Genomic DNA, 13943 nt, shown 5'->3' on the forward strand with positions numbered 1-13943 from the left:
TAAGCCTGTCACTTTCATATTATTAGATCAGGTAGACATTACTATGAAATAATGTCAAAAAAAGGTGTACATTCTATAGAAGATAAAAATAGGTTGCATTCTACCTATTTGAAGATTCAGAACTGGAGGATTTGGTAGTGTTAAAATAATATGTTTTTCTGAATGACTTTTCTTTTTCACTTTCTTTTACCACACAGATATTTTTTATTTTTAAAGCTTTCCAATTACTAAGGAGGATACTTTTATATTTCATATAAAGGTGCTATCATCTTTGAGATTGTCAGCTTTCATAATCAGTAATGCGTGGATACTCTAAATCGTATTACATGAGTTTAGCGTAATAATATGGAGGTACAATTTTTGCAATTGGTGATAGTAGAAAAAAAGACTACATGCTAACTAGTTGAAGTCCCTACACCAAAGTGATGGAAGGCACTACTTTATGGTATGCTTTGCTAGAGGAATCTTGGCTTTACCTCTTAGTTTTGCCCAAAGTTTTTAATGTCCCAGTTCCTACATATGTGGAAATTAAATGACATAATGCATTCAAAAACCTTACTCAGCATCTGGCAAATCGTTCGGGGATGATAACTCAAAGTGTGGGATTCAGAAAATCAATATTTTAAGTATTTTACAAATAAGAATAGTTAGCTTTCAAGTACAGTGATTCTTTGTTTTCATTTTTTCTAGATTTTTTGTTCTTTTGTTACAAACTTCATGGTATGGATAATGCTGATCAGGGACAACAAAGAAGGGAGTGAATGAAGAGTCTTTGGTTATTGTTTTGCAAAAGCCATCATTCATGCCTTTATTCCCCCTTCCACACATAAATTTCAGCGTGGTTTATTTTCATGGTGATATCATTTGATGTTGATCAATTTGGACAGATGAGCACTACAGATGTGGAAATACTTATGTGTATGTGAATACACATAAATTGTATTCAATTATATTCACATGTACTTCTGAAAAGCAACTCAAGATATTGACAATTTATTCCACACAAAAGATTGCCCTCTATGCCTCTATTCTGTGATAGTCAGAAATTAAATTGGGATCATTTATATTGTAACAAGATCACTTTCCATCTACAATTATTACTTGGACTCTAAAATCGAAGAAATACATCATCATAGTTTTATTATATTACACTAGTGGAATCCATAATATGTAAACCTTGTATCCTCCCATTACACATCTGTACTCTCAAGCGAGATAGAGAAAGCAAACATAGCTTGTCCCATTCAATACAGTGAGGCAGGTGTCTCCATCCTCATGGAATAGGCCAGGAAGCCACTTGAGAGGTAAGATGCCCTGGTCAGGGCCACAAGGCAGCACATTCCACAGTGAGACTCAGAATTCTGAGAATCAGAATCTGGCAAAATCTGTTCTTCTGATTCAGTTTGCAATTATCTTGACACTATCCCCCTTGCTTTTATGCAAAAACAATTGAACATGTTTTAAATATGAATTGAAAGCCACATACAGACATTGACATTAAGTTTGACAGTGCTTTGGTTCCTGAAATTTCCATCCAAAACTTAGTCACACTCTTGAGTATTTCAGATCAGTGATTGCCAAGAAAATCCCATAGCTTTGATTGTTACCTTTAAGCATTGAACTTTTTTATCATGACTTTCAAAGTCTGGGAGGAACTCTTAAGAGAAAATTTATGTGAATAAAGAGTGCCTTTAGAAGACAGGACAGGCAAAACCAAAGGGTATCAGTGAATTGGAGTAGGGAAGTAAGACAATGTAAGTCACTTCAATTAACTGCATAATTATTTCATTCAAGAAACTCTCTATTTGATTTTCAATTTTCTAATTATAGAGAACATGATGAAATAATCTCTAACTTTAAATATTATCTTCTAAAATAAAGGACCAATTTGACAATCTTGAAATTTTTGTTGTTGTTCATAAATGTGTTAGGTGCAAGGAATCTGTTGCTCTTTGGATCACAAGATTTCATTCATCTTTGCAATTAACTTAGTAATTATTAACCTTCCTTCCTGCCCCATGAATTAATGTAAAGATTGTCAGGCCTCTGAGCCTAAGCTAAGCCATGATATCCCCTGTGACCTGCACATACACATCCAGATGGCTGGTTCCTGCCTTAACTGATGACATTCCACCACAAAAGAAGTGAAAATGGCCTGTTCCTGCCTTAACTGATGACATTGTCTTGTGAAATTCCTTCTACTGGCTCATCCTGGCTCAAAAGCTCCCCTACTGAGCACCTTGTGAGCCCCACTCCTGCCCACCAGAGAACAACCCCCCTTTTTCCTTTACCTACCCAAATTCTATAAAACGGCCCCACCCCTATCTCCCTTCACTGACTCTCTTTTCGGACTCAGCCCGCCTGCACCCAGGTGAAATAAACAGCCTTCTTGCTCACACAAAGCCTATTTGGTGGTCTCTTTACATGGACGCGCGTGAAATTCGGTGCTGTGACTCAGAACGGGGGACCTCCCTTGGGAGATCAATCCCCTGTCCTCCTGCTCTTTGCTCCATGAAAAAGATCCACTTACGACCACAGGTCCTCAGACCCACCAGCCCAAGGAACATCTCACCAATTTCAAATCCGGTAAGCAGCCTCTCCTTACTCTCTTCTCCAACCTCTCTCACTATCCCTCAACCACTTTCTCCTTTCAATCTTGGCGCCACACTTCAATCTCTCCCTTCTCTTAATTTCAATTCCTTTCATTTCCTGGTAGAGACAAAGGAGACACGTTTTATCCGTGGACCCAAAACTCCGGCGCCGGTCACGGACTAGGGAAGGCAGCCTTCCCTTGGTGTTTAATCACTGCCGAGCTAGGTCCCAATTCCTCCTCAGCCTCTGCTCCTCCACCCTATAATTCTTTTATCACCTCCCCTCCTCACACTGGGTCCGGCTTACAGTTTCGTTCCGTGACTAGCCCTCCCACACCTGCTCAGCAATTTACTCTTAAACAGGTGGCTGGAGCTAAAGGCATAGTCAAGGTTAATGCTCCTTTTCCTTATCCCAAATCAGACAGCGTTTAGGTTCTTTTTCATCAAATATAAAAACCCAGCCCAGTTCATGGCTCGTTTGGCAGCAACCCTGAGATGCTTTACAGCCCTAGACCCTAAAAGGTCAAAAGGCCGTCTTATTCTCAATATACATTTTATTACCCAATCTGCTCCCGACATTAAATAAAACTCCAAAAATTAAATTCCGGCCCTCAAACCCCACAACAAGACTTAATTAACCTCACCTTCAAGGTGTACAATAATAGAGTAGAGGCAGCCAAGTAACAACATATTTCTGAGTTGCAATTCCTTGCCTCCACTGTGAGACAAACCCCAGCCACATCTCCAGCACACAAGAACTTCCAAACGCCTAAACCGCAGTGGCCAGGCGTTCCTCCAGAACCGCCTCCCACAGGAGCTTGCTACAAGTGCCAGAAATCCTGCCACCAGGCCAAGGAATGCCCACAGCCCGGGATTCCTCCTAAGCCGTGTCCCATCTGTGCAAGACCCCACTGGAAATCAGATAGAAATCAGAATGTTCAACTCACCTGGCAGCCACTCCTCCAGAGCCCCTGGAACTCTGGCCCAAGGCTCTCTGACTGACTCCTTCCCAGATCTTCTCGGTTTAGCGGCTGAAGACTGACGCTGCCTGATCGCCTCAGAAGCCCCGTAGACCATCACGGACGCCGAGCTTTAAGTAACTCTCACAGTAGAAGGTAAGTCCCTCCCCTTCTTAATCAATACAGAGGCTACCCACTACACATGACCTTCTTTTCAAAGGCCTGTTTCCCTTAACTGCGGTAGGTATTGACGGCCAGGCTTCTAAACCTCTTAAACTCCCCAACTCTGGTGCCAACTTAGACAATACTCTTTTAAGCACTCCTTTTTAGTTATCCACACCTGCCCAGTTCCCTTATTAGGCTGAGACACTTTAACTAAATTATCTGCTTCCCTGACTATTCCCAGACTACAGCTACATCTCATTGCCGCCCTTCTTCCCAGTCCAAAGCCTCCTTTGCTTCCTCCTCTTGTATCCCCCCACCATAACCCACAAGTATAAGATACCTCTACTCCCTCCTTGGTGACCGATCATGCACCCCTTACCATCTCATTAAAACCTAATCACCCTTACCCCGCTCAACGCCAATATCCCAGCCCGCAGCATGCTTTAAAAAGATTAAAGCCTATTATCGCTCGCCTGCTACAGCATGGCCTTTTAAAGCCTATAAACTCTCCTTACAATTTCCCCATTTTACCAGTCCTAGGACCAGACAAGCCTTACAGGTTAGTTCAGGATCTGAGGCTTATCAAACAAATTGTTTTGCCTATCCACCCCGTGGTGCCAAACCCATATACTCTCCTATCCTCAATACCTCCCTCCACAACCCATTATTCTGTTCTGGATCTCAAACATGCTTTCTTTACTATCCCTTTGCACCCTTCATCCCAGCCTCTCTTTGCTTTCACTTAGACTGACCCTGACACCCAACAGGCTCAGCAAATTACCTAGGCTGTACTGCCACAAGACTTCACGGACAGCCCCCATTACTTCAGTCAAGCCCAAATTTCATCCTCATCTGTTACCTATCTCGGCATAATCCTCATAAAAACACACGTGCTCTCCCTGCTGATCGTGTCTGACTAATCTCCCAAACCTCAATCTCTTCTACAAAAGAACAACTCCTTTCCTTCCTAGGTATGGTCAGATACTTTCAACTTTAGATATCTAGTTTTGCCATCCTAATAAAACCATTATATAAACTCACAAAAGGAAACTTAGCTGACCCCATAGATCCTAAATCCTTTCCCCACTCCTCTTTCCGTTCCTTGAAGACAGCTTTAGAGACTGCCTCCACCATAGCGCTCCCTGACTCATCCCAACCCTGTTCATTACCCACAGCCAAAGTGCAGAGCTGTGCAGTCAGAATTCTTACATAAGGACCAGGACCGCACCCTGTAGCCTTTTTATCCAAACAACTTGACCTTACTGTTTTGCCTAGCCTTCAAGTCTGCATGTGGCAGCTGCCGCTGCCCTAATACTTTTAGAGGCCCTTAAAATCACAAACTATGCTCAACTCACTCTCTACAGTTCTCATAACTTCCAAAATCTATTTTCTTCCTCACACCTGACACATATACTTTCTGCTTCCTGGCTCCTTCAGCTGTATTCACTCTTTGTTGAGTCTCCCACAATTACCATTGTTCCTGGCCCAGACTTCAATCCGGCCTCCCACATTATTCCTGATACCACACCTGACCCCCATGACTGTATCTCTCTGATGCACCTGACACTCACTCCATTTCCCCATATTCTTTCATGTTCCTTACTCTGAACACAGTTTATTGATGGCAGTTCCACCAGGCCTAATCGCCACTGACCAGCAAAGGCAGGCTATGCTATAGTATCTTCCACATCTATCATTGAGGCTACTGCTCTGCCCCCCTTCACTACCTCTCAGCAAGCTGAACTCATTGCCTTAAGTCAAGCCCTCACTCTTGCAAAAAGACTAAACATTAATATTTATACTGACTCTAAATATGCCTTCCATAGCCTGCACCACCATGCAAGAAGTTTCCTCACTACACAAAGGTCCTCTATCATTAATGCCTCTTTAATAAAAACTCTGCTCAAGGCCGCTTTACTTCTAAAGGAGGCTAGGGTCATTCACTGCAAGGGGCATCAAAAGGCATCAGATCCTATTGCTCTAGGCAACGCTTATGCTGATAAGGTGGCTAGACAAGCAGCTAGCTTTCCAACTTCTGTCTCTCACAGCAACGCTTATGCTGATGAGGTGGCTAGACAAGCAGCTAGCTCTCCAACTTCTGTCCCTCACGGCCAGTTTTTCTCCTTCACATCAGTCACTCCCACCTACTCCCCCGCTGAATCTTCCACCTATCAATCTCTTCAAGGAAAATATCTCCTTCCAGCCTCACAGGCCCATTCTATTCTGTCGTCATTTCATAACCTCTTCCATATAGGTTACAAGCCGCTAGCCCATCTCTTAGAACCTCTCATTTCCTTTCCATCATAGAAATCTATCCTCAAGGAGATCACTTCTCAGTGTTCCATCTGCTATTCTACTACCCCTCAAGGATTGTTCAGGCCCCCTCCCTTCCCTACACATCAAGCTCCAGGATTTGCCCCCACCCAGGACTAGCAAATTAGCTTTACGCAATATGCCCCAAGTCAGAAAACTAAAATACCTCTTAGTCTAATTAGACACTTTCACTGGATAGGTAGAGACCTTTCCTACAGGGTCTGAGAAGGCCACCGTGGTCATTTCTTCCCTTCTGTCAGACACAATTACTCAGTTTGGCCTTCCCACCTCTACGCAGTCCGATAGTAGACCAGCCTTTATTAGTCAAATCGGCCAAGCATTTTTTCAGGCTCTTAGTATTCAGTGAAACCTTTATATCCCTTACGGTCCTCAGTCTTCAGGAAAGGTAGAACAGACTAATAGTCTTTTAAAAACACACCTCACCAAGCTCAGCCACCAACTTAAAAAGGACTGGACAATGCTTTTACTACTTTCCCTTCTCAGAATTCAGGCCTGTCCTCGGAATGCTACAAAGTACAGCCCATTTAAGCTCCTGTATAGACGCTCCTTTTTATTAGGCCCCAATCTCATTCCAGACACCAGACCAACTTGGACTGTGCCCCAAAAAACTTGTCATCCCTACTATCTTCTGTCTAGTCATACTCCTATTCACTGTTCCCAACTACTCATACATGCCCTGCTCTTGTTTACACTGCCGGTTTACACTGTTTCTCCAAGCCATCACAGCTGATATCTCCTGGTGCTATCCCCAAACTGCCACTCTTAACTCTTAAAGTAAATAAATAATCTTTGCTGGCAAGACTATGCTGAATCTCCTTAGGCACTCTCTAATTAGATGTCCTAGGTCCTCCCAATACTTAGTCCTTTAATACCTGTTTTTCTCCTTCTCTTATTCCATTTTTCAATTCATACAAAACCGTATCCAGGCCATCACTAATAATTCTAAATGACAAATGTTTCTTCTAACAACCCCACAATATCACCCCTTACCACAAAATCTTCCTTCAGCTTAATCTCTCCCACTCTAGGTTCCCACACCGCCCCTAATCCCGCTCGAAGCTGCCCTGAGAAACATCGCCCATTATCTCTCCATACCACCCCCAAAAATTCTCACCGTCCCAACACTTTACCACTATTTCATTTTATTTTTCTTATTAATATAAGAAGACAGGAATGTCAGGCCTCTGAGCCCAAGCTAAGCCATCGTATCCCCTGTGACCTGCACATGCACATCCAGATGGCTGGTTCCTGCCTTAACTGATGACATTCCACCACAAAAGAAGTGAAAATGGCCTGTTCCTGCCTTAACTGATGACATTGTCTTATGAAATTCCTTCTCCTGGCTCATCCTGGCTCAAAAGCTCCCCTACTGAGCCCCTTGTGACCCCCCACTCCTGCCTGCCAGAGAACAACCCCCCTTTTTCCTTTACCTACCCAAATTCTATAAAACGGCCCCACCCCATCTCCCTTCGATGACTCTCTTTTGGAACTCAGCCCGCCTGCACCCAGGTGAAATAAACAGCCTTGTTGCTCACACAAAGCCTGTTTGGTGTTCTCTTCACAGGGACACGCATGAAAAAGATCATCTAAAAACAACACAGATTAAAGACAATTTAATTTTAAAAATTAGTAAACTGATATCACTAGATTTCTTACTCCTTCTCAAATTTTACATCAGAATATTCTCCAAGCATTTTATGTATCTAGAAATAAAATTATCCACTACAAAGTGTAAGAATGACAGCATTTCAGACTTTGTAAATTAAATTGTGTGATTCATGTATTTTCTAAGAATCTGAATGACTTTCAAATGAGCCAGCTACTTTATGTTCTCTAATCCTTCTTAAAAATATAATGGAAGAAATATGCTGATTCTTCTCTTTACATGAATACTTCCACACAAGAGCCTTTTAAATATATGCTCCAATCATTTTATTTCTTTAATTGGATTACATTTCTCCTAGTTCCTTCAGAATCACAACTTGGTAAAAAGAATCCAAAATGACCTTTCTTTTCAGCGGTGGCATTAAAGTTTCAAGCCATAGAGCATCTCACAATCATTTTGGTAATAGGTTCACTGATGTAAAATAATTTATATGAATGAAGTGTTTGTTGATAAGAATGTGCTTATAGAATCTCTGAAGAGCAGCTGAAGAAAATTCACATGTGCTTCTTATCACTGAAATTTAATATTGTTTGGGGTTGATTATTTGCATTTGTCAATTTTCATTCTGCCCATAAATATTTAGATTATTCAGACATAAGAAATGGAAATGGTCGTGTGCTCTTAAAGGAGAAAGTAAGCTTCCATATAAATACATCAAATAAAATACATATCAGTGAAAGAGACAGAGACTAAACCTTTGTATCAAAAGTGTATTTTTAGGTAAAAATTATCATTTTGACCTGTATGTCATGAAGAGCAGGTCTCTTTTCAAAACTGGAAATTCACGTCATTTTGTCACCTACATGTGAGAGAGGCTTATGCATGGCAGATCTTCAGTAAGAGGATTTCTTGGCCACTTTCATCTCAACTGAAAAATGTCCTTTAATGTGACACATTATATTAATGTCACCTTTGAAAGCAAAACTTCAGAGCAGAGGAATTATCTACTTATTTCTTTGAATTTTAAGTAACCATAAACATTATAATTCTAAGAAACAGACTTTTGAAAATGTGAATATTAATAAGAAGAAAATCTAAATTCCAAAGCAGGATTATCACTTTACTTGCGTAAAAGGACAATTTATCAGAAAACATTTTGACATTGTAAAATGATATGCAAATGTAAGCATTATAATAGCTAAAAATTAATCTATGGAATTAATTCCATAAAAAAAATCTAAAAAAATCTATGGAATTTCCATAGATTTTCACATAAACAACTTTTTCTATGCTACTTTCTTTGTGTACATACTTATGGATTAAACGATAGCCATTTCAAAGTAAAATTTTAACTCCTTGGTTATTTACAAATATTTCTTTTACTGTTCTATATAACAGTCCTGAATATAAAACTCAAGGCTATGAACTGAATTGTGTTCCCACTGAATTCAAATATTGAGGCCCTAATTCTTACTGCGATGGTATTTGGAGATGGAGCCTTTGAGAAATAATTAGATGAGTTCATGAGCATGGACCCTCATGATGGAACTAGTCCCTACGGAAGAAGGAAGGGACACCATAGCTGTGTCTCTGTCATGTGAGGACACCATGGGAAGGCGGCTATTGGCAATGCAGCAAGAGAGCCCTCACCAGAACCGAACTTTGTGGACAACCTGAGCTTGAACTTCCATCCTTCAGAATTATGAGAAAATCAATTTCTGTTGTTTAAGCCAGTCTATGATATTTTTGTTATGGCAGGTTAAACTTACTAATACACTCCTAGGTTTATTAACATGGATCAAAGTTCACTGTAACTTAACTTTAGTGCTTTGAAAGCACTGAAAATAAACTTATTCCTTCAAAAACTCTATTAACCACCAAAAACATTAATATGCTTCAAATTCCCATGAAATAAATGTATTAAACTTCAGGAAAACATGAGGCTTATTAAGTTAGTGTGTAAAATTTAATTATTTTTATTATAGAGTATAAAACGTACTGTATAAATTTTTTTTAAAAGATGATAACTTTACAGTCAAATGGTAGGTTCTGAAAGGAGTTTAAATAGTACTTTATGTACTTAGGTAAATGGTCTCCTCTGGAAAAAAAGATATCAGAGTTGAAAGAAAAAAAGTACATATACTACAGAAAAAAATCTACAGACTAAACCATAAATTATTATTTTAAAAAATTACTACTAGAGGCATTAATTTTATACTCCTTATATTAACTCAGTCTTTATGTTTGAAATGAGTCACAATGTAGTGACAGAATGACTTTTACCTGCCATTCTATGCCAATTATTTGGAGTTGTTAGATGGGATAATGGATGCTTTTGTCTCTTTTGCTCTAATAATAGTAATTTCACAAACTGAATGCATGTTTTTAATCCATAATATTTGGCACATGATACCATTTATTCATCACATCAGTGTTGAAAGAAATACATTATCACAAATTTACAGATGAGAAAGATGCTTAATTCCAATTCATCTGCCTGATGCCCATGCTCCTCTCAGTATACCGCCTAAATATTTTTATTAAAGCTTCTATTTTCAAGTCTTCGTAAAATTTGTAAGTGAAAATTTCTATAAAATCTTGATATATATGTAAAAATTCACATATATGATCATTATACTATGGGTTTTATAATTAATGCATATAATTATACAAAGTGAAGGGAAAAAATCTAGAACAACAAGGAGGTGGTTACAGTTGCAACATCAATAAGAAACATTTTACCTGGTTTTTAATGACTATATGATATGAGTGGTAGGAACACTCACAGAGCATTTAGGAACATTTTTCACCCAGAGTTAGATTAGAATTTATAGTGTCATTCAACTTGGTGTCATCACTGGTACACCACCTGAACATGTTTATATCCACGTAGATAATTTTCTCATGGTCTTACACAGTTTACTCCTCTTTCTCCATTTCTTTTTTTCCCTTAAATTAATCTTATCCTAACATACAGTTAGTATTAACTAGTAAGCAAGATAAATGTGCTCTGCACCATTATAGAGCACGAATAATTGAAAAAGTGAATGAATGGATGAATGAGCACTGTCAGCTATTCCAATCTAACCTAATATATTCTCTAAGATCTCTTTTCATGCATGCTTTTTCTCCCCTTTAAGCCATTCCTCTCACTGCAATCAGCCATCTTTTATAAACATGTTTTTTGCTTGCTCATGGGGTATTAAAGATGTTTCCTCATCCTAACATGTTCTTTCCCATCCTTTTATCTAGCTATTTATAAAATAAAACATCAGTTGCTTTCTTTTGGAAAGCATTAGTGAACACTAATGAATTATTTTAGTATCCCCTAATCCCATGTTCATGTCATACTCTATACCTCTTTTACAGCACATTTGCACCAACTGTTAATTAAGCATGTGGTTACTGTTTTGATGTCTGTCTTAATCAATTGTAAACTTCATGAGGACAGGACCATCTGAGCTGATCTGTGCACAATCCAGCAAATATCTACAGACTGGATAAGGGATGCGTTGATTGAGTGTAGGAGAAAACTCTCATTACAAGTGAGATAGTACAACTGGAAAAATTGCAAACGTTATCCTTAGATATAGGAAACTTTGGAGACAGGATGACACCATCAGCTTTAGATAAACCATGGTTATGATAACAGTCAAATACAGGCATTTCTAAAGTCAATTATAGGCTTTTCTTCATACCTGGTAAAAGATGTAATGGAATTCAAGTTGATCTATGTATATGTTAACTACTGTGTTAAAAACAAATGTCAATTGCAGCAGGCTATAGTTCATTTTGCCCATGGCATATGATGAAGTTCAATTATACAGCTGATCAATATTGAAATTGACTATTTGAGGATCTTGCAGATAACCAAATGTTATAGTAATACTCATTTTCATCTTTTTTTTTTTTTTTTTTTTTTGCTACTGACTCAGTGATTCCTCTAAGAATCACTGTGTGTGTCTTCCATGTCTGGTTTTTATCATGTCACTGATCATTGCGTTGGCTATATGTTAAATGCGTGCACATCTGTGTGTCTCAAATATCTATAAGTATTCCATATTGTCTGAAATTATGTCTCAGTATGTTCTTGTAGTCTATGTCCTGTTAAGACTAATTGAATTTTTTTCACTCCATTATTTTTATTACATTAATAAATCAATGCAGTCACACATGCTCAAACTGTGCATGAAAATGTCATTTTTCTCTTTCAGTTGTAAAACACACATTTACAGCTTAGGAAAACCATGGCATTTTGGCTTATTTCAATTATGCAGAGAGCATACAACTTTCAACAGGTTTTATCTAGATACTCTACTTTTATGTTTCCTGAAAATATATCCCACTAAAGTTAATTAGCTTCTTTTAGTCTTTTATACTATTGGAAATAAGACATATCTTTAACACAAGAAAATCAGCATTACTAAAGCTTATGTTTGCAAAGAGAAGTGGAGTACTTTGTAAAATCCAAAACCAATCGCTTTCATATCAAATTGAAATTACATAATACTCCAACTGTTATTTATGCTACTTAGGCACAGACTATATAAGCCTCAACAATGTGCATCTTATCAGAGTGTTACATAACTAATCACGTTTAAGAGTTTATCCAAAGACTTTCTAAATGTATTCTAAATATATTTTTCAATTGAAGTTGAGGTATTAACTCACAGTAATTTAAAAAAAGACAGCCAATGATTTCTTTGGAGAGGGGACTTGGCTGTGTTCAGTTACTATTCTGTTATTCTGAAAACAAAATGTCAAACACCAATTAATATCACAAATTATTTAAATATAGCCCCTAGATTAATATATTGTTTGTAATATCCAGGGGAGAATATTACTGGGAGGACACTACTCCCAGTATTGCAAGGGGTGTACACCCCCCTGTGATATTGTTCATAATATGCAGGGGTGGAGAGTACGATATTACTCCCAATATCGCAGGGAGTGTTCACTCCCCTTGTGATACTGTTCATAATATCCGGGGGGGGGGATACAATGATATTACTTCCAATATCCCAGGGGATGTACACCCACCTGTGATATTGTTGCTAATATCCAGGTGGGAAGAGGATGATATTACCCCCAATATCAGAGGGGGTGTACACCCCCCTGTGACATTGTTCATAATATCCAAGGGGTAGAGGATGATATTACTGCCTATATCGCAGGGGGTGTGCACCCCCCTGTGATATTGTTTATAATATCTAGATGGGGAGAAGACGATATTACTCCCAATATCGCAGGTGGTGTACACCCCCGTGATATTATTTGCAATATCCAGGCGGGGGAGAGGATGATACTACTCCCAATATCGAAAGTGGTGTACACACCTCTGTGATGTTGTTTGTAATATCCAGGTGGGGAGAGAATGATATTACTTCCAATATCTCAGAAGGTGTACACATCCCTGTGACATTGTTCGTAATATCCCGGGAGGGTGAGGATGATATTACTCCAAATATCGCAGGGGGTATACACTCCTCTGTGACACTGTTTGTAATATCCAGGAAGGGAGAGGATGGTATTACTTCCAACATCGCAGGGGGTGTACACCCCCTGTGATATAGTTTGTAATATCCGGGGGGGAGAGGATGATACTACTCCCAATATCGCAGGAGGTACACATTCCCCAGTGATATTGTTTTTAATATTCAGGGGAGGAGAAGATGATATTACTCTTAATATAGCAGGGGGTGCACTCCTGGTCACAATATCCAAGGTTGAAGAGGATGATATAAATGCCAACATCGCAGGGGGTGGACACATTCCTGTGAAATTGTTCGAAATATCTGTGAGGGGAGAGGATGAAATTACCCTCAATATCGCAGGTGGTGTCCACCTGCCTGTAATATTCTTCGAAATATTCAAGGGTGAGACAATATTACTCCCAATATTGCATGGGGTGTACACCCTTCTGTGATATTGTTTGTAATATTCTGGGGGGAGACAATGGTATTACTTTTAATATCGAAGGAGTGTACACCCCTGAGATATTGTTCATAGTATCCAGGGGGGAGAGGATAATATTACTCCCAATATCACAGGGGACGTACACCCCCCTGTGATATTGTTCGTAATAATCAGGGTGGAAGAGGATCAAATTACTCCCAAGATCACAGGAAGTGTACACCCCCCTGTGATATTGTACCTAATATCCAGACGGAGGAAGAATGATATTACTCCCAATATTGCAGGGGCTGTACACACCCTGTGATATTGTTCGTAATATCCATGGCGTTGGGGGTGAGGGGTGGATGATAATATTGCCAATATCGAAGTGTG

At 39.2% G+C, this 13943-nt stretch overlaps 1 long non-coding RNA gene across 1 annotated transcript; it reads left to right on the forward strand.

Moving 5' to 3' along the window:
* Positions 1 to 2338: 2338 nt before the first annotated feature.
* LOC107967922 (uncharacterized) lies at positions 2339 to 10695 on the forward strand. Its single transcript, XR_001708751.4, has 3 exons — positions 2339 to 2586; positions 3605 to 3706; positions 9054 to 10695. It is a non-coding gene; the product is annotated as an uncharacterized LOC107967922 (long non-coding RNA).
* Positions 10696 to 13943: the final 3248 nt, after the last annotated feature.

This window comes from Pan troglodytes, chromosome 14, assembly GCF_028858775.2.
Source record: "Pan troglodytes isolate AG18354 chromosome 14, NHGRI_mPanTro3-v2.0_pri, whole genome shotgun sequence".
Classification (NCBI taxonomy): Eukaryota; Metazoa; Chordata; class Mammalia; order Primates; family Hominidae; genus Pan; species Pan troglodytes.